Genomic DNA, 21,439 nt, shown 5'->3' on the forward strand with positions numbered 1-21,439 from the left:
AACTCACAAACTACAATCAAACTTATTTCCACAGATCTTTCAGTTTACAAACCCAATCTATATTCTCTTATAGCATCTGGGGACTCAATTCCCTATGGGAACAAGAAGATACAGAAAATTTATACAACAAGTACAAAAGGAAATGGTGTTTCATTTCCTTTTATGTACTTTTCTATTTCATCTCCTTTATTAAAGTGAATCTATGTCTTAAAATATCTTTTGGAGAAGGAAATGGCAACCCACTCCAGCATTCTTGCCTGGAGAATCCCATGGACAAAGGAGCCTGGTGGGCTACAGTCCATGGGGTCGCAAACAGTCGGACATGACTGAGCGACTAACACACACACACAATATCTTAAAAAGGAAATCAGAGTAAATAAGTAGATATAAAGCTCTGACCAGTTATCCTTGCTGTGAAAAATCCAGTTCACTGCCCTGTCTATGAAGTTGATCCCTATACAGAACAAATTACTTTCAGTCTTTAGAGAACCAGGAAGAAGGAGGGAGCAGCTCATTTCTTCTGAACCATGCATGAGGTTTAAGTAGAGGGTGCCCACCTCACCCCCTTCTGGGTTATACACATGAATGAATTTGTCTAGGTATCAGATGAGGTAGAATAAAAATACCTCTGCAAAAACAAAAACAAAGTTTATACATTTATTTTGGAAATTTCAAAAGTCAGTTGACAACAATTTTTAAGAGGCATTGAATCTATAAAAGACATCACCTTCTTGGCTTTTGAATCCATTTTTTCAATTGAAATTGAAGTATAGTTAATTTACAGTGTTGTGTGAGCTTCAAGTATACAGCAAAATACACCTGCATATATTCTTTTGCAAATTATTTTCCATTATAGGTTATTACAAGACACTGAATATAGTTCCCTGTGCTATTCAAAAGTCCTTATTGTTGATCTGTTTTAATGGTGTATATGTGTTAATCCAAAACTCCTAATTTATCCTGCCTCAGCCCCTGCTATTCCCTCTAGTAACCATTTTGTTTTTTCTTTCCTGTTTTAATATAGATAACTTTGCTAAAAAAAAAAAAAAAAAAAAAAGCCTCTGGTCCCATGACCGGAATATTTCTGTTCTTAAAAAATAATAGGTACATAAACATTCTATGTCACCTTACATATATTAGATATTTCATAGCTAACACACCCCATAGTTGATATTATTGAAATGTATAGTCATCCTATACATAATTCTACACAAACCACTTAGTTTAGATGACAAGGAAAGCTAAATATTGGATTGACCAAAAGGTTCGTCTGTTTTTTTCCATAGACTGATCTAGCAGCACTTAGTTTAATTCATTCGAAACAATGTTTTTAGATGGTATTGTTAGTTAGTTCAGTCACTCGGTCAGGTCCGATTCTTTGTGACCCCATGGACTGTAACACGCCATGCTTCCCTGTCCATCACCAGCTCCCGGGGCTTACTCAAACTCATGTCCATCGAGTCGGTGATGCCATCCAACTGTCTCATCTTCTGTCGTCCCCTTCTCCTCCTGCCTTCAATCTTTCCCAGCATCAGGGTCTTTTCAAATGAGTCAGCTCTTTGCATCAGGTGGCCAAAGTATTGGAGCTTCAGCTTCATCAGTCCTTCCAATGAATATTCGGGACTGATTTCCTTTAGGATGGACTGGTTGGATCTCCTTGCAGTCCAAGGGACTCTCAAGAGTCTTTTCCAACACCACAGTTCAAAAGCATCGATTCTTTTGCGCTCAGCTTTCTTTATAGTCCAACACTCACATCCATACATGACTACTGGAAAAAACACAGCGTTGACTAGATGGACCTTTGCTAGCAAAGTAATGTCTCTGATTTTTAATATGCTGTCTAGGTTGGTCATAGTTTTTCTTCTAAGGAGGAAGCATCTTTTAATTTCATGGCTGCAATCACCATCTGCAGTGATTTTGGAGCCCCAAAAAATAAAATCTCTCAATGTTTCCGTGGTTACCCATCTATTTGCCATGAAGTGATAGAATCAGATGCCATGATCTTAGTTTTCTGAATGTTGAGTTTTAAGCCAACTTTTTCACTCTCCTTCACTTTCATCAAGAGGCTCTTTAGTTCTTCTTCGCCTTCTGCCATAAGGATGCTGTCATCCTCATATCTGAGGTTATTGATATTTCTCCCGGCAATCTTGATTCCAGCTTGTGCTTCATCCAGCCTGGCATTTCACATGATGTACTCCGCATATATGTTACATAAGCAGGGTTGACGTACTCTTTTCCCTATTTGGAACCAGGGTGCTGTTCCATGTCCAGTTCTAACTATTGCTTCCTTACCTGCATACAAATTTCTCAGGAGGCAGATCAGATGGTCTGGTATTCCCATCTCTTTCAGAATTTTCCATAGTTTGTGATCCACACAGTCAAAGGCTTTGGCACAGTCAATAAAGCAGAAGTAGATGTTTTTCTGGAACTCTCTTGCTTTTTCCATGATCCAACAGATGTTGGGAATTTGATCTCTGGTTCTTCTGCCTTTTCTAAATCCAGCTGGAACATCTGGAAGTTCATGGTTCATGTACTGTTGAAACCTGGCTTGGAGAATTTTGAACATTCCTTTGCTAGCGTATGAGATGAGTGCAATTGTGAGGTAGTTTGAGCATGCTTTGGCCTTGCTCTTCTTTGGGAATGGAATGAAAACTGACCTTTTCCAGCCCTGTGGCCACTGCTGAGTTTTCCAAATTTTGCTGGCATTTTGAGTGCAACACCTTCACAGCATCATCTTTCAGGATTTGAAATAGCTCCCATCACCTCCAGTAGCTTTGTTCGTACTGATGCTTTCTATGGCCCACTTGACTTTGAATTTCAGGATGTCTGGCTCTAGGTGAGTGATCACGCCATTGCAGTTATTTGGGTCACGAATGTCTTTTTTGTATAGTTCTTTGTATTCTTATCACCTCTTCTTAATATCTTCTACTTCTCATTTGTACCATCTTGGGTTCATTAATCACTTTGATATCTGGGTTCTACACAAGTTAAGCAAAAAGAACCTTCTTAACTGTGTATCTGCATGTGGTTTTCTACCTAAACATAATGAAAATGTTATGTTTTTAAAACCAATTGTAACTGGTGATGAAAAGTGGATACTGTACAATAATATGGAACAGAAAAGATCATGGGGCAAACAAAATAAATACCACAAACCACACCAAAGCCTGGTCTTCATCCAAAGAAGGTGATGTTGTATATATAGTGGGATTGGAAAGGAGACTTCTATTATGAGCTCCTTCTGGAAAATCAAACTATTAATTTCAACAACTACTGCTCCCAGTCAGAACAACTGAAAGCAGCATTCAATGAAAAGCCTCAGGAATTAATCAATAGAAAATGCATCATTTTCCATCAGGTTAAGACCACATGTTTCTTTGATAACCAGGCAAAAAACTATTATAGCATGGCTGGGAAGTTCTGATTTATCTACTGTATTCACCAGACATTGCACCTTCAGATGTCCATTTATTTCAGCCTCTACAAAATTTTCTTAATGGAAAAAATTTCAATTCCCTAGAAGACTGTAAAAGGCACCTGGAACAGTTCTTTCCTCAAATAGATAAAAAGTTTTGGGAAGACAGAATTATAAAGTTGCCTGAAAAATGGCAGAAAGTAGTGAAACAAAATGGTGAATATGTTGTTCAACAAAGTTTTTGGTGAAAATGAAAAATCTGTCTCTTATTTTTACTTAAAAAACCAAAGGAAATTTTTGGCTAATCCAAGAGATAAATAGTTTCCCATTATTTCTTTGCTGTTTTCTGTCATAGGTTTGGGGACTCATTGTAAGAGTGATGATCTTAAACAGCTAACGCAGTATAGGTGCTGGCAGTTAAGGGAGAGAACATTTAGGCCAAGAGGAGAAGCCTTTTTCATTGTCTGACTTCAAAAGGGCAAACCCCCCTACTGGTGTGTGCATGGGTATTCCTTATTGACTTTTAACAACACTATATATTCCAGGAAGTTTAGATCTTTATTTGCTACTCACATGTGGTTTTACGCTTTTTTGCCGAGAAAAATTTTATTAAAAAAAATATGTGGTTGAGCAAAGACCACCACCATGTCCTGACCACCATGACACATGACGGGATGTTGCTCCAGGACCTCACTTCTGATGTGTAAGTCCCCCCATCCATTAGACAACTGAAGTCTCTGTTGCTGACTCGGTTCTTTCTTTGGTCTGGAAGCTAGGCAAGCACAGGTCTTGTAGGCCTGCAGGGTACAGCCCAACACATGGATGAGCAACCAGGAGATGTAGCAAACTCCCATCATCACTGAGATGCTGGGAAATACACGATGGGGAATGGACAGTTTCCAGGACTGTCCACTAGCATGTGGGGCCTGAACATTACAGCTGTAATCCCAGGGTGACTGCCCACTAAATGTAGAGCCCAAAAGTTCCAGGGATGATCCCAAAAGTTGGTGGGGGGGAATCCCAGGTTGACCATCTACTAGTATGAGGAGCTCTGGGGTGGCTGTCTTTGATTAATGGGGGCTGCCAAGAGATCTAGAGAACAATGACCTCTAATGTCTCTGCTATTATATCCAAATGAGACTTTTGTGATTGATTAAGGTAGCTTTCTCGAAGAAATTGGTATTTCTCTTGTGCCTTTGAGATGTAAATGATCTACTCGACCCTTGTGGAACGTTAATTTTCTCTGTTCTCTAAGGAGAAAAAAGAGCTTTTAGGTAAACTCTACAGAAATACTTATGTTTGGGGAATGTCTATCTAAATAGTCTCTCCAGATTTTGGTAACTTGAAACTAAAGTTGAAAGAAGAGAATTCAGGGGTCATTTTAAATAAGATAAAATATTGGAATACTAACTGCTGAGCAGGTCTTAGTTTATCTACCTTTGCCAGGAGAGGAGAGGAAGACTAAGTCATTGAGTTTTCCAATCAGGAAATGCACATTTATTTGCTTCATGGTTTTTTGTCAGGGATTAAGGTTTTTAAGGGTTGAGATTATCATCAGTCATAATACTATTATTGTAAACAGGTTGCTTTTTTGATTACATTATAAGCAGGTGCTTAGTGAAAGTCACTGAGTTGTGTCTGACTCTGCAACTCCATGGACTATATAGTCCATGGAATTCTCCAGATCAGAATACTGGAGTGGGTAGCCCTTCCCTTCTCCAGGGTATCTTCCCAATCCAGGGATCAAACCCAAGTCCTCAGCATTGCAGGTCGATTCTTTACCAGCTGAGTGCTTATCCCTGTGTTTTTAAGTCTTTTGTCTTTTACAGAGAGTTATTGTTTTACTCTGATGCTGTCTACAAAAGGGCTTCATCTTCAAGATTTATAGCAAAGATCTTTTGACAATAACAGGTCTCAGATAAATTTCAGATATATTGCTAAACTGAGTAAGAACTTAAAGAATCATAATGGAAGACCAGATGGCTTCATAAAAAGTTAACAAAAGGATTGGTTACTGAGTGAGCTGATGACTATGGTTATGTTAGGCAGTGAGGCATTAACAGCAAGGAAGTAACAGTGGCAAAAAGACAAGAGAGGAGTAGCCAAGGTATGCCCCAACCATCTGGGGACCCTCCCCTGACCCCGCCCAGAACTGGTGAAGCTATCTATGGTCAGGTGGTGGACAATTTATCCTGATAAAGAGGGTACACAGTAACAAGAGAAAACTTCCCAGGCAACATATGCCCAGAGAGACAGGCAAACATATAACCTCTAGTAAACCCAAACTCATTATACCAACATTACAATAAAATCTCCATGTGGTTTTGTCCTCCCCCAGGGGGGCTTTTCTTAGGGAATAAAGGGTAAAGGCAAGCACAACAATGAACTTGTTACAGAACTCAGGACTGTTCAGTTCAGTTCAGTTGCTCAGTTGTGTCCAACTCTGCGACCCCATGGACTGCAGCACACCAGGCCTCCCTGTCCATCACCAACTCCTGGAGGTTGCCCAAACTCAAGTCCATTGAGTCGGTGATGCCATCCAACCATCTCATCCCCTGTCGCCCCCTCTCCTCCTGCCTTCAATCTTTCCCAGCATCAGGGTCTTTTCAAATGAGTCAGCTCTTTGTATCAGGTGGCCAAAGTATTGGCGCTTCAGCTTCATCATCAGTCCTTCCAATGAATATTCGGGACTGATTTCCTTTAGGATGGACTGGTTGGATCTCCTTGCAGTCCAAGGGACTCTCAAGAGTCTTTTCCAACACCACAGTTCAAAAGCATCGATTCTTTTGCGCTCAGCTTTCTTTATAGTCCAACACTCACATCCATACATGACTACTGGAAAAAACACAGCGTTGACTAGATGGACCTTTGCTAGCAAAGTAATGTCTCTGCTTTTTAATATGCTGTCTTGGTTGGTCATAGTTTTTCTTCTAAGGAGGAAGCATCTTTTAATTTCATGGCTGCAATCACCATCTGCAGTGATTTTGGAGCCCCCCCAAAAATAAAGCCTGTCACTGTTTCCATTAAGTTTCCCCATCTATCTGCCATGAAGTGATGAGACCAGATGCTGTGATCTTAGTTTTCTGAATGTTGAGTTTTAAGCCAATTTTTTCACTCTCCTCTTTCACTTTCATCAAGAGGCTCTTTAGTTCTTCTTCACTTTCTGCCATAAGGGTGGTGTCATCTATATATCTGAGGTTATTGATATTTCTCCCAGCAATCTTGATTTCAGCTTGTGCTTCATCCAGCCCAGCGTTTCTCATGATGTACTCTGAATATACCTTAAATAAGCAGGGTGACAATATATAGCCTTGAAATACTTTCCCCTATTTGGAACCAGTCTGTTGGTCCATGTCCGGTTCTAACTGTTGCTTCTTGACGTACATACAGATTTCTCAGGAGGCAGGTCAGGTGGTCTGGTCTGGTTCCCATCTCTTTCAGAATTTTCCACAGTTTGTTGTGATCCACACAGTCAAAGGCTTTGTCACAGTCAATAAAGCAGAAGTAGATGTTTTTCTGGAACTCTCTTGCTTTTTTGATGATCCAACTGATGTTAATCAAACAATAATCTCCTGCACTGTTAATCAAACATTAATTAGTTAATAGTCCCCAGGACTGTTAATCAAACAATAATCCCCTGCCACTCACCCATAATCACGCCCCACCTCCTTGCAGAACAGTTCTTTATGAACACCCCAAAGCCTGTACAGGAACTCTGGTTTCACTTTGCAGAAAGAGCCCACTCTCCCTCTCAGAGTATAACTATGCTTTAACAAACTTTGCTTTGTGCTTGAGCCTGAAGTGCTAGTCTGCAATTCTTTGCTAGCTTTCTCAAGGACCAAGGCTTCTGGTCTGGGTCTTCTGTTGACTTCCTCTGTTGGAGCTTTTGGGCACAATGCAGACCAACCCAGTAAAAGTTATAATTTTTACAGGCTTTTTGTGCAGTGTTACTGGTTCTGTTCTGTGTTTTCCAGATATAGGGAAGCACTTCCCCTCAAGTCATTATGATTTACAGCAATTTGATAAACTACACCTGAGGGTAGAATTGAAGCATTTTCCTTTTTCTCTCTGCCTAGTCCCTCCAAAAATCAGGGACTTGGGTCCTGAGAAGTCTTACCAGGAGGACAGAGAAGACTGTCTCCTAGTATGTGCAAGAACCTCAATATTTTGGGGGCTGTTAGAAGAGAAAAATCCACCAAGACAGAGTCTGACAGCAGGACTTTGGCATAGCTTTCCTGGCCTTGCAAAGCCCTTTGGAAATTCAGTCTGATACTCCTGTAGCATTCTCCCTCAGCCAGTTTGGAGGAGCCTATCTGGTAAACTGACCAGACTTGTTTCGCAAACAAATTAATTAATTTTGATTTGGCTCTGTTTGGTGGAAATGAGGATAATGTTAGAGAAAGTAGTATTATGTTTCAGTGGATGTTAAATTCTAGTTCTGTTAACTGAAGTCTGTATTTACACAAGTTATTGTGTTTGCCATACTTTTACCCTGATGTTCTGGAGAAGGAAATGGCAACCCACTCCAGTATTCTTGCCTGGAGAATCCCATGGACGGAGGAGCCTGGTGGGCTACAGTCCTCAGGGTCACAAAGAGTTCGATATGACTGAGCGACTTCACTTTCACTTTTCTGAATGGAAAAAGAATTATCTACTGAAATTGTCCCAGCTAAAACTACTCATGAAATGTGACACTGCTTGCTTTAGGCCTGCTGCTAAATAAAAGTACATGCACAATGGTTGTGTGACAATTGGATATAAGTAATTAAAGGTATAGCCTATACACTATTTCCCTATTAACATACCTCTGAGTATGTTTCAGACATACACTGTACGTCTGCTTTGCCCATGGAAAAAGGGAATGCATTCGAAAGTCAAAGTGGAGTAGCTGTGGTTCAGAAATCCAAGGTAAAACTAGGTGTCCATTGTATACATGATTTTAGACATGTTCTTATATTACTGAAAACTTGAGTTTTCTGACCTGTATTTCAGACCAGGACAAAAACCACAGGTGGGTGTGGTATTATCTCTGAATGTGGTTACTGCTTATACTGCCATCTCCCCTGTGTTGTACCTGATAGATGTCTTATGTCCTTAGTCTGATATAGGAAATCTGAGGACTGAGCAACAACAGTGGCCTCACTGCAATCTGTCTAATTTCTCGGTCTATGGTGAGACATAGCTGTCATCCTCCTTTGGACTGCCATGAAAAAACAACCTGGCTAATGTGACTATTTGGGGACTACTGACAATAGGGAAAAAGGACTCACCATCTTCTGGTCCCATACACCAATACATCAGAAGGAACCTTGTTGGTAAATATTATCATATAACTAACTAATCATGAATCCCTTGGGTTATCTGTGTGGAGTGGAATAGGCTAGCTTTTGGACACACAAGTCCATCTACTGGGATTAACTGTTTTTTGTTTGGAAAGACCTAATGAGTCCACCCCTAATGGTAATCAACATAACATGGGGTGGCAGACCTGTATTGTGGCTGCTGACTCAGCCAAGAGAATGTTTCTTTTAGAGCCAGGGTCCACCCCTCCCCAAAGGGGTGGCTCTGGCTTTGTGAAAATGAGGAGTGGCCCGTCTGTATTGTATCTGTGGTATCTGGCTGCAGTGCCCTCTACATACCTGACCCCAGGGATATAGAGGAAGGGGGCAGACTAAGATTGTAAAAGTCATCCAGGGTATGTAGGGTATGTAGTGTATGGTCAGGCCACTCAAGATGGCAGCTCTCTTGCTTTCTGTACATCACGTGCCCAACCAGGGCCTGTATCGCCTACAACCTACTCACATGACTGAACTTCCTAGTTTCTTGCTCCAGGCCTCAACTAATGATGGCTTATCAAAGGGGCAGTGAGCCTAGTGCCTCTTTGCTGGTTTCCCTGGAAACTAAAGAGCCCACATGATGTCAAATTCCTTATAACTGGTAGTCTCCCCACTCCCCGGGGAGAAAAGAGCACTGCTGTGTCCTGCCCTGCCATAGGCCACACATGTTAGGATTTCACTCCCGGAGCTTGCTTCAGACATGTAAGCTCCTCTGTCTATTAAACTATTGATGTCTCTGCTGCTGACTCCAAGTATTTTCTTCAGTCTTGAGGCTGGGAAAGAACAGACCTTATTGGCCTGTGGGTACAGCTCAACAACACTACTATATATAGAAGAGATAACTAATAAGGACCTACTGTATAGCACAGGGAACTCTGCACAATATTCTGTATGGCCTATATGGGAAAATAATCTAAAATGTATATACATGGATATGCAGATGATTCACTTTGCTGCTCATCTGAAACTAGCACAGCACTGTAAATCAACTACACTCGAATAAATTTTTTAAAAAAAGGTGGTTAAGCTGCTTTCTCTTTCCTTTTTTTTTTTTTTTTTTTGTTTTTTTTTTTTTTTGTTGTTGTTGTTGTTGTTAAGTCTTCTGGATTTAGTATCTAGGTGAGAAAGTCTTCACTAAAATAGTAAATAGTCCTAAAATGTGCCCATCTCCATTGCCTCCATCTTCTTCACTACTGGTCTACGTGAGTGCCCCAAAGCACAGCCCACCTGCAAGAATGCAGCCAGGCCTTGCCCTTTATATTCTGGCAACACTGAAAGGCTTAAGCCTTTCCCGCCTTCACCAGGCCACACCTCATCTGCATGACTACTCATGCTGCCTCCCCTTAATTAGAACATAATTCCTTTCACTCCCTCACTCCTCTTGGTTAGACCCACATATCCTTAAAGATCCACTCAAGTGTCATTTTCCCAGGAAGACCTTCTCACCCTCCAACATCTTCAGGTCTTACTCTGTATCCCATTATACTATGTGCTTAGTAATCCATTTCACATTTGTCTCTCCCATATGACTGTGAATTGTTTGTCATAGAGAATAACCCCTTGGTCAACCTTCTGAGTCCTTCATACAGTAACTGGAGTACAACAGGAGATCAAGAGATATTTAACAACTAAATGAATAAATGAACAAAAAGAAGAGTTTATAGGATAACCATAATTACAGCTTGAACAGAAGTTAGAATTTCACTCAAACCCATAATAGGCAATTAAGACAGTTAGCAGTTTCAATCCTATATAATTCTGAAAGCAAATCCCAGTTTCATATATCTATAGTGCTCACGTTCTCCCTTAATGCAATTTTCTTCTGAAATACTGTGTAAGAATTGGAGCTTGAATCCATCAGAACTTCAGTGGATCTATTATCATATCTCTTACCGGAAAAAGATTGCTTACGCTTTACACTTAATTATGAAAACTGTCTTATTCTCCTAACTAAAGTCCCAAAAATGTTTCTAGAAAAACCTAGATAAACTTAATTTATCAAAGACACAAAAGGGGGTTCTAACATCTTTTAAAAAGTACAGTGAAGATTTCTGAAGTATATCCGTTGGAAGAATTATTATTATATTAGAAATATAAGACATTTTAGAAAATAAAGATCTGTTCTACTGATAGAAATTCAGACTTATATATATTCAAAAAAAATTTTAAACCAAAACAAATACAGTATCTTTGAGTTTAGTGACACTAATCATGATCTACATTTTAGTGGTCAACCTTTTTTCCTGGCCTCAGTGTCTATATCTCCAGGGCTCTAAAAAATAATTTCACCTTAAATACACGTGGCAAAGCAATATTATTATTAGCAGACAATTACCTTGGGCTTGACACATAGGAAAACTACTTTTGAAGATGTGTATATAACATATATACATCTATTCATACATATACAGAGTATACAGATATAAACATGGCACGCTACAGCCCATGGGGCTGCAAAAAGTCAGACACAACTTAGCAACTAAACAACAAAATACACACACATGATACACACAGACACATATTCATTTAAATTTCAAAAACCAACTTCATCAGTTAGGTGCCACTGTTTCTCTTTCTTAATCAGAGAAAAATGAGGTGCAGAATGTTTCAGGATCTTGTTTCAGGATACACCACTTAAACCTAGCAGAGGTGTGATGTGAATCCAGGCACCTTGACTCCAGGATATGTCCACTGACACCCCCATGCTCCTCAGCTTCTCATTCCTGGAAGTGTATGAATTATAGACACTGAAATCTGGGGTCAAATTTGGGCCCCACACCTTAATTGTGAAGTTTTTATTCACAATAAGAATTTGGCTATTTCATTCATGAAGCTGGACCACATGCAGATTACTTTTCTGTAAAGTCAAATTCTTAAATTTCAAATTACTGTGAGGATAAAATTAAAAAGTATGTGTGTGTAAACTTTCCAGCATAGTGCCCAGTGCACAGTAAGTGGTTAATAAATGTTAGTTCCCTTCTCTTTGGTTCTCCTTCAGAAACCTTAAACATCACAAGGCAAATCCCAAAATACTTGCTGCTCTTTCCACATGCCTTAATGCCGTAAGAAATTAACATGTAGCCAATAACCTCAGTATATTCTCCTGTTCTTTCTCTTTCTCAGTCCCTTACCATAGCAGATCCACATTCTGATCTATCACCTAGTATTTCTCAGATCTTTCACCTTCCCTGTCCTCCAACCTCCATGACAAGACTATCTTAATATGATCTCTTAGAAACTCTCACCTAAGGTATTAAAATGTTCCCAAGCTGATATCTCTTCTATGTTCACTCTACTTCCCAGCTTACCTGTGGCTGCCTCAGTTACTGAATCCCTAAATCACAAATCTGAACCAAGTCATTCTGAGGCTTAATGACCCCTCGCCGTTTCTACATGGACAACAGGTTAAGTTCAAACACTAGCTCACCAAGTCTGATTTCATTCTGCCTTAGCAAACTTAGCTCCCAACATTCTCTACACTTACAGTAACATTAAATGCCTATTCATTCTTCTAACATAAAGTGATGGCTGGATTCCCTGTCCTTTGCACACACTATCCTCCTCAACTTAAAGGCCACAGAAACTTCTGATACTATCTGACAGATTGTTGCAAGATAATAGATAAGTTAGCGATAGTTTTCTCAACTACATACATCCAGCTGTTCAACATTCTCTCACACTTTGTGTCTAGTGTCCTTTAGTAAGGAAATTGTCTAAATACTGGTAACAGAAGCTCAGACTGGTAATAGAGATGAGATGCCAGGTTTCCCAGTTTAACAGGGTATCTATCAGATTCGAAATAATACATTGTCCCTGCAATCCACAAAGGTAGATAAAAGCTTGTAATAGCCTCATAAATCAATGCTTTAGACATGTCATATTCAGCTCAAACCACATTTTTACTAATGCTAACATTTGGTGTACACTGGTTAAGAATCAAAGGCCTTGAATATATTCCACAAACCTCACTGGATATAGAAGGCCTGAAAACTGTTGGAGAAAATATTTTAACTGACTTCAGCCACATACCGCTAATTCTGGGATGCAGAGACTACATTTAAAGAAAAAAAGGGGACCTGGCTCAATTGCATTAGAATTCTGCGCCATTCAACTCAGAACCGGTGTCCTTTCCTAAACTATAATCCCAATGGATCCTTTGTTTACAAAGCCACACAAAACTAAAGCTTTCAGCACACAATGAGACAGTAAGGAGAGCTGTAGAGTTGTGTGTGCTGCATAACGAGCAATGTAAGGAAAAGTATCAGAGACAGAAGCACTCATAACTTACCATTTCCTGAGGAGGATGCCACCAGCCAGGCCTTGTCTGATGGGTGGTGTTCAGGGTTTCCCAGGGAGACAAACAGGGCAGAGTTTGAGCCCGCTGAATGTGCTCTGTGGCTTCAGATACAGGCGGGAAGTGCAGGTTCACATGGAGCGGGGGAGAAGAGGATGGCCTGGGGCACACTGAGCCTGGGGGGACTCCGGAGAACTATGGAGTGTGGCGGTAGTCTTTGCTGGCCGAGACCCTTCTTTCCAGAAGAAGCCCATTCTCGCAAGATCTCGGGAGTTCTGTCGGGGCTAGGGGTTGCGGGGGTGGGATGAGTCCTAGGATGAGAAACACCTGAAAGCCCCAGTTGCTAATCCGAAAGGACTCTGGCTCTCACCACCAGTCCTCCGCGATTCCTCCCCAACGCCCTGGTCAGAGTCACAGTACCGCAGCACCTTGGCCAGGGGCCCAGCCAAGTGTCGGGGACCTGCCTCTTGTCCAGAGTCTGCCGGGGCCCCACATCCACCGTGGTGAACTGCGCATGCTCAGACCTCCGAAGCCTATTGCAGTCCAGAAGGGAGGCAGGAGGCTCCGGGGCGGTGATGCGGAATCCCCAGGCCGGCTTCCGGAATCCTCGTGCCAGCTTCCGGAATCCCCGTGCCGGCTTCCAGAATCCCCGTGCCGGCTTCCGGGGCCCCATCTGTCCTCTGCTAAAATCCATGTCAAAATATACTGTTTCCTTATCTTCAGAACCAAGTTATTTCTTCTGGCAGTAGTGGTGCCTGAAATTCATCCTGGGAACTTTTCCCTGAAGAACAGCCTCAGAACGTAGCTCTCCTTATTCTGACCCGGCCCAACTGCCATCACCTGTGATGAGGGAACTGGCCTCTCCTCCAAACCTCTCCATCAGGAAACGTTCTCCTCTTTTGAACACCATGGGGGATGCCACTGGGGCCTAGTCCAGGAGGATAGAGTGTAAGTTTTCCAGAAAGGCAAACAAGGCACAGTTGAGCAGTGGCTTTGGGTATGTTGGAGAATAAGTGCAGGTCCAGGTGGAGAGACAGGGAGAGGATGGACTGGGATGCACTGAGTTTGAGGGGCGACTTTTACATCCCTCACTTACAGTGAAGGACTGCCAATGGAATAAGACTCGCCAACACAAAGATACCAACTACCCAAGTGAAAATGAGCCCTCCAGAACAGACTCAGTGGATGAGTACCCATGGTGCTCAACAGTCTAAGGGTATAAGACCTGAGAACACAAAAGTGCCATTCAGGGCTAGATGCCTGCATGTAAGCAACACTTCAAGAGGTTGCTCTTGACACCTCATCCTTCACCTGTTCACCTGTTGAAAAATGAAAATTTTCTGTTCAAGGATGAGAAGATGGGGTGGACAAAGGTCAGGTGATTTCTTAAAAGATAAATGCAATTAAAGAAAAGGAGCCATTGCTCTGAAGACTTAGAAGAAAAGCATAGTGCTGAAAATAGATTTCTTCAGAAGAACTGATTTTGAAAGATGCTTAAACATGCATAGTCCAAAAGGAAATGACTTGCTAAGATAGCAGAGATACAAAAGGATCTGGCAGCACTTAGAAAAATGCCTCAAAAATTCTCAACCACAATATGTAATTAAAGCTTATTGATATGGCTAAGAAAGTGGAAGAGTCACCACAAATTGTCAAGTGAATCCTGTGGAAGAAAATTTTGGGGAACCCTCTCACAATGTAAAAGTGAAGATATTAAAATGAATAAGAATAGGATGCACATAGAAACTGATAAAGAGAGCTTGTCTAACAAGTATAGAGGTTCTCAAGGAAGAAGTGAGAGAAATATAAACAGAATGAAGAATCAAATGTACAACAAAATAACCTTTCTGAGCTTAAAAATACCTAAAACTACATTTTGAAAGATCTCACCAAATCAAAGGCAAAAGTAGTAGAGAACACATACACACCTACACTCCTTTGTTATTAAGCACACCAATTAAAAAGCAAAAGCCTAAACTTGTAAAAAAATAAATAAATAAAGCTATATGTTTTTATGAGAAAATTATTAAAACAGACAGCTAGTTGGAAAACTTAAAGGAGCAAAACACTTCCAGGTAAAAGTATGCTGAAAGAAAACTGGAATAATTATATCAAAACAATAAAATGGAGACGAAAAAGATGAGGGAAAAGATAAATGAAACTAAGATCCCATTCTTTGGTGGTGCTAGTGGTAAAGAACCTGCCTGCCAATGCTGGAGATGTTAGAGACACAGCTTCTATCCCTGGGTCACAAAGATCCCCTGGAGAAGGGCATGGCAACTGACTCCATTACTCTTGCCTGGAGAATCCCGTGGACAGAGGAGTCTGGCGGGTTATGGTTCATAGGATTGCAAAGAGCTGGACAAGACTGTAGGGCTTCACTCGTAGCTCAGACGGTAAAGAATTCTGCCTGCAATGCAGGAGATCCAGGTTCAATCCCTGGATTGGGAAGATACCCTGGAGAAGGGAATGGCAACCCATTCCAGTATTCTTGCCTGGAGAATTCCATGAACAGAAGAGCCTGATGGGCTACAGTCTATAGGGTCCCAAAGAGTCAGGAATGACTGGGTGACACTTTCAAGATGACAGTATTTTACAAAATTTTATCTTTTCTTTTGTAAATCATGTTCCTAGCATATGAAACCTATTTCCTCATGCAAGTAGAAGAAAGTTAAAAATAGCTCAGATAAATCACCGATCAGATTTGAAATCACATCACAAAACTGGTCTGAGAGGAGAGTTGCTACTACCTACAATTATGCTACTTTCACCCACGCAGGCAGAAAAGGAGATCCCTCGCAGAGTTTCTTCCTTTCTAGATACACTTCTGATTCAAAATCTCACATGGGAAAAACTCCTGTTTATAATCTGATGCCACCTGGATGAGGATTTCGGCAAGAGAAAAGATCTAAAACATTAAGCTTTTAAGCAAGCCAAAAGACATTGAGATTTTAAAGACACTAATTAAAATATAAGTGATTTTACTAGATTAAGTTTAGTTATTCATCTATATTCAGCATGTGTGTGTGTGTGACAGGAAGATTTTTTCAGTGAATTTCTTGTCATTGTTCAGTCCCTAGATGGTGTGTGACTCTTTGTGATCCTGTGGACTGCAGCATGCCAGGCTTCCCTGTTCTTCACTATCTCCTGGAGTTTGCTCAAATTCATGATCATTGAGTTGGTGATGCTATCTAACCATTTCATCCTCTGTTGACTCCTTCTCCTCCTGCCCTCAATCTTTCCCAGCATCAGGGTCTTTTCCAGTGAGTCAGCTCTTTGTATCAGGTGGCCAAAGGATTGGAGCTTGAGCTTCAGAATCCATCCATCCAGTGAATATTCAGGGTTGATTTCCTTTAGGATTGACTCATTTGATCTCCTTGCAGTCCAAGGAACTCTCAAGAGTCTTCTGCAGCACCACAGTTTGAAAGCTTCTTCACTGTATAAATTCTGCCCAAGCAATCTATCTTATTTTTGCACACTGCAGATTGGAGTACAATCCAAGGGACTAGGGCTTGGCAACCTAACATAACCTTTAAAGACATAGTTTCTAGAGACAGACTGCGTGGTTTTGAATAAAGTTTAGCCTCTCTGTGTCACAGAACCCTCATATATTAAATGAGAATAATAATACATATTATGTAGGCTTGTGAAAATGATTAAAAGTTTATACACACATGTGTAAAGTGCTTAACTGGTGGAAGGCATGGCAATCCACTCCAGTATTCTTAACTGGAGAATCCCATGGATAGAGGAGCCTGGCGGGCTACAGTCCAAGGGGTCACAAAGAATTGCACATGACTAAAGCAACTTAGCACACATGCACAAAGTGCTTAATGTGTGGTTCTATTGGTCAAGGATCATTTAAGATTTCTCTGTCAGTGTTGAGGTGCACCTTAAGAGGTGTTGAGAACAACTGTCCTCTTTTTGCTTATTCCTTTTTCTTATCACCTTTTTTTTTTAACTGTTAACACAACATATATCCAAATGTAATTGGGCTTCAGTTATTTTCAGTTCAGTTCAGTTCAGTCGCTCAGTCATGTCCGACTCTTTGTGACCCCCCATGAATTGCAGCATGCCAGGCCTCCCTGTCCATCACCAACTCCCGGAGTTTACTCAAACTCATGTCCATCGAGTCGGTGATGCCATCCAGCCATCTCATCCTCTGTCGTCCCCTTCTCCTCCTGCCCCCAATCCCTCCCAGCATCAGGGTATTTTCCAAATGAGTCAACTCTTTTCATGAGGTGACCAAAGTATTGGAGTTTCAGCTTCAGCATCAGTCCTTCCAATGAACACCCAGGACTGATCTCCTTTAGGATGGACGTTGGATCTCCTTGCAGTCCAAGGGACTCTCAAGTTACTTTAAGATCTATAAAAATGTCATTATCAAGTAAAAAACCAACTCATAATACAATGAAAGAGCTAAGACTTAGGAATTAAATAGTCCAGTATACTATGTCTCTGCAGAGCTTCCTGAAATATTCCTTGAGATCTTCCAGAGGTATGCTATAAAAATATTAAGACTATTTCATCAAATACTTCTTTAAGGATTATGTAAATGTCAACAACAAATACACAGAGTGTAGTGATGAGGCAGACCAAATAATTCAATTTTGGTCATCTTAACTTCTTTCTTTGATAGGCTGCCTTGCAATAGTATTCCTTTTTCTTTTAAGTCTTTAAGATCTTTTTTATAGTTATCAATTTCATCTTCTTTTGTTCATCTCTGTCTGTTCCCTTAAGTGTTCAGTTGTCTGCTCCTGATAAGAGAGAGCATCAATACATGAGAAAATTGCATTTATATTTATATCATATGACTGTAACTCAACTTTTAGCTGATAAAATTTCACATTTCCATCCTCCATTCAAAAGATAGTGATGTTCTTAATAATTTACTTTTGAAAGAATTCATCCTCCCTAGCCATCTTACTATAATGAAGATCTGGCTTTGTTCTTTTGATTCCCCTAGGTTTCTTTTCCAGTAGTCTCAACTAGTATTCAGTTCAGTTCAGTCGCTCAGTCGTGTCCGACTCTTTGCAACCCAATGAATTGCAGCACACCAGGCCTCCCTGTCCATCACCAACTCCTGGAGTTTACTCAAACCCATGTCCATTGAATTAGTGATGCCATCCAACCATCTCATCCTGTGTTGTCCCCTTCTCCTCCTGCCCCCAATCCCTCCCAGCATCAGGGTCTTTTCCAAATGAGTCAGCTCTTCGCATGAGGTGGCCAAAGTATTGGAGTTTCAATTTCAGCATCAGTCCTTCCAGTGAACACTCAGGACTGATCTCCTTTAGGATGGACTGGATGGACCTCCTTGCTGTCCAAGGGACTCTCAAGAGTCTTCTCCAACACCACAGTTCAAAACCATCAACTTTTCGGTGCTCAGCTTTCTTCACAGTCCAACTCTCACATCCATACATGACCACTGGAAAAACCATAGCCTTGACCAGATGGACCTTTGTTGGCAAAGTAATGTCTCTGCTTTTTAATATGCTATCTAGGTTGGTCATCACTTTCCTTCCAAGGAGTAAGCATCTTTTAATTTCATGGCTGCAGTCATCATCTGCAGTGATTTTGGGGCCCAAAAAAATAAAGTCTGACACTGTTTCCACTGTCTCCCCATCTATTTCCCATGAAGTGATGGGACCAGATGCCATGATCTTGGTTTTTTTAATGTTAAGCTTTAAGCCAACTTTTTCACTCTCCTCTTTCATGTTCATCAAGAGGCTTTTTAGTTCACATTCACTTTCTGCTATAAGGGTGGTGTCATCAGCATATCTGAGGTTATTGATATTTCTCCCAGCAATCTTGATTCCAGCTTGTGCTTCTTCCAGCCCAGCGTTTCTCATGATGTACTCTGCATATAAGTTAAATAATCAAGGTGACAATATACAGCGTTGATGTCCTCCTTTCCCTATTTGGAACCAGTCTGTTGTTCCATGTCCAGTTCTAACTGTTGCTTTCTGACCTGCATACAGGGTTCTCAAGAGGCAGGTCAGGTGGTCTGGTATTCCCATCTCTTTCAGAATTTTCCACATTAGGTATCCCTAAAGTATTCTTTTGGAATAATCTCACTTTTTTTTCAATTTCCAAGTAACCAGAAAAAACTATATATCTCCTAAGGATAATAAGTAACAAATATTTCATCTTTATTCAGACATAACTTAAAGATATTGTGGGTTAGCTTTTAGGTTCCAGACCACCACAATAAAGTGAATATTACAACAAAGCAGGCAAGCCAAAAACAAAAACAAAATGTGTGGCTCTGTTACATTAATATGCAGGTAATGAATATATGCAGAGTACATCATGAGAAATGCTGGGCTGGAAGAAGCACAAGCTGGAATCAAGACTGCCGGGAGAAATATCAATAACCTCAGATATGCAGATGACACCACCCTTATGGCAGAAAGTGAAGAGGAACTAAAAAGCCTCTTGATGAACGTGAAAGAGGAGAGTGAAAAAAGTTGGCTTAAAGCTCAACATTCAGAAAACTAAGATCATGGCATCTGGTCCTATCACTTCATGGGAAATAGATGGGGAAACAGTGGAAGCAGTGTCAGACTTTATTTTTTGGGGCTCCAAAATCACTGCAGATGGTGACTGAAGCCATGAAATTAAAGGACACTTCCTCCTTGGAAGAAAATTCATGACCAACCTAGACAGCATATTAAAAAGCAGAGACATTACTTTGCCAACAAAGGTCCGTCTAGTCAAGGCTATGGTTTTTCTAATGGTCATGTATGGATGAGAGAGTTGGACTATAAAGAAAGCTGAGTGCTGAAGAAATGATGCTTTTGAACTGTGGTGTTGGAGAAGACTCTTGAGAGTCCCTTGGACTATAAGGAAATCCAACCAGTCAATCCTAAAAGAAATCAGCCCTGAATATTCATTGGAAGGGCTGATGATGAAGCTGAAGCTCCAATACTTTAACCACCTGATGCAAAGAACTGACTCCTTAGAAAAGACCCTGATGCTGGGAAAGATTGAAGGCAGGAGGAAAAGGGGGCAACAGAGGATGAGATGGTTGGATGGCATCACTGACTCAATGGACATGAGTTTGAGTAGGCTCTGGGAGTTAGTCATGGACAGGGAAGCCTGGCATGCTGCAGTCCATGGTGTCGCGAAAAGTCGGACACAACTGAATGACTGAATTAAAGGTAGCCGACATAACATCATCAATATCAAATATAAAAAAACTTTAGGACCAATAAACTATAAGAAATAGAGTCACCCCTTATTTATAAAAAGTAAAATTCACTAGAAAGATATAACAATTCTAAATTTTCATGAACACAATAATAGCTTCAAGCAGAGTCAATCTTCATCATTCATGGAGTCTATATTTGAGAAATTAACCATTGGATAAAACTTATTTGTAACTGCAAAGCAACACTCTCAGTGCTTTTGTGGTTGTCCAGAGACACATATAGGGAAGAAAAATTTGAATTTCCCAGCTGAAACTGAACAAGGTGATACTCTGCCTTCTTCTTTCAGCTTTCATATTGTAAACAAGTGTCTTTTTCAGGGCCTGTGTAGTGTCATATTATTCTCATTTTTATGCCTTCTGTTGGTGGTTTCACTGACTTAAAATGGCCCTCAAGTGTGTTTATAGTTCTATAAAGTTTTCATAAGCACTAGAATGCTTTGGTTTTACTTATAGAGAAAATACACCTGTTTCACGAGGCATGAGTTACTGTACTATTGACCATGAATTCACTCTTAATGAATCAACAACATGTATAAAATAAAATATCTTTGAACAAAAACACACATAAAATAATGAGGGCTGGGATCAGACTTGTCTTGATATTGGGGAATAATCAGAAAGTGTGATATGAATGAATAGTTCAATGAGTTATTGAATAAAATTTAGCACATAACTCAGGCTCAATGTGTTTTGTGACAATGTTCCTCAGAATCATCCTCCCCCCATATGGCCTCTTATCATCATGTGCACAATCCCAAAGACACAAACTCAGAAATTCTTATATTATATGGAAAACATCAGAATGTATAGCGTGTCTATCTCCTCAATTGGACCATAGATAGATTCTTTCAGGACAAGGATTATTTCTTGTTGACCTCTCCTTCCCAACAACTTACACAAATGGGCACAGAATAAGTTCTAAATAAATGACTGATGACTGAATGAATGAGTAAATGGATTTTAATGTAGCAAACTTTACATTGCATTGAGTATGGAATAGGAGTTTTCTCTTTCTGACAGGATTCTACATCTCCTCCCCTCACTGTAAAAGATGTCATGAAATAGTTGAAATCCAAAAAAAATCATGTTTTTGGAAAAGATAAGAAGTCTTTTAACAAGGAAGACTTTCTTAGTGGATTAATATTGAGCTCACAGTTGAATGTGTAATGTAATTTCCCTTGATG

Source organism: Dama dama, chromosome 20 (genome assembly GCF_033118175.1).
Source record: "Dama dama isolate Ldn47 chromosome 20, ASM3311817v1, whole genome shotgun sequence".
In the NCBI taxonomy this organism is placed as follows: domain Eukaryota; kingdom Metazoa; phylum Chordata; class Mammalia; order Artiodactyla; family Cervidae; genus Dama; species Dama dama.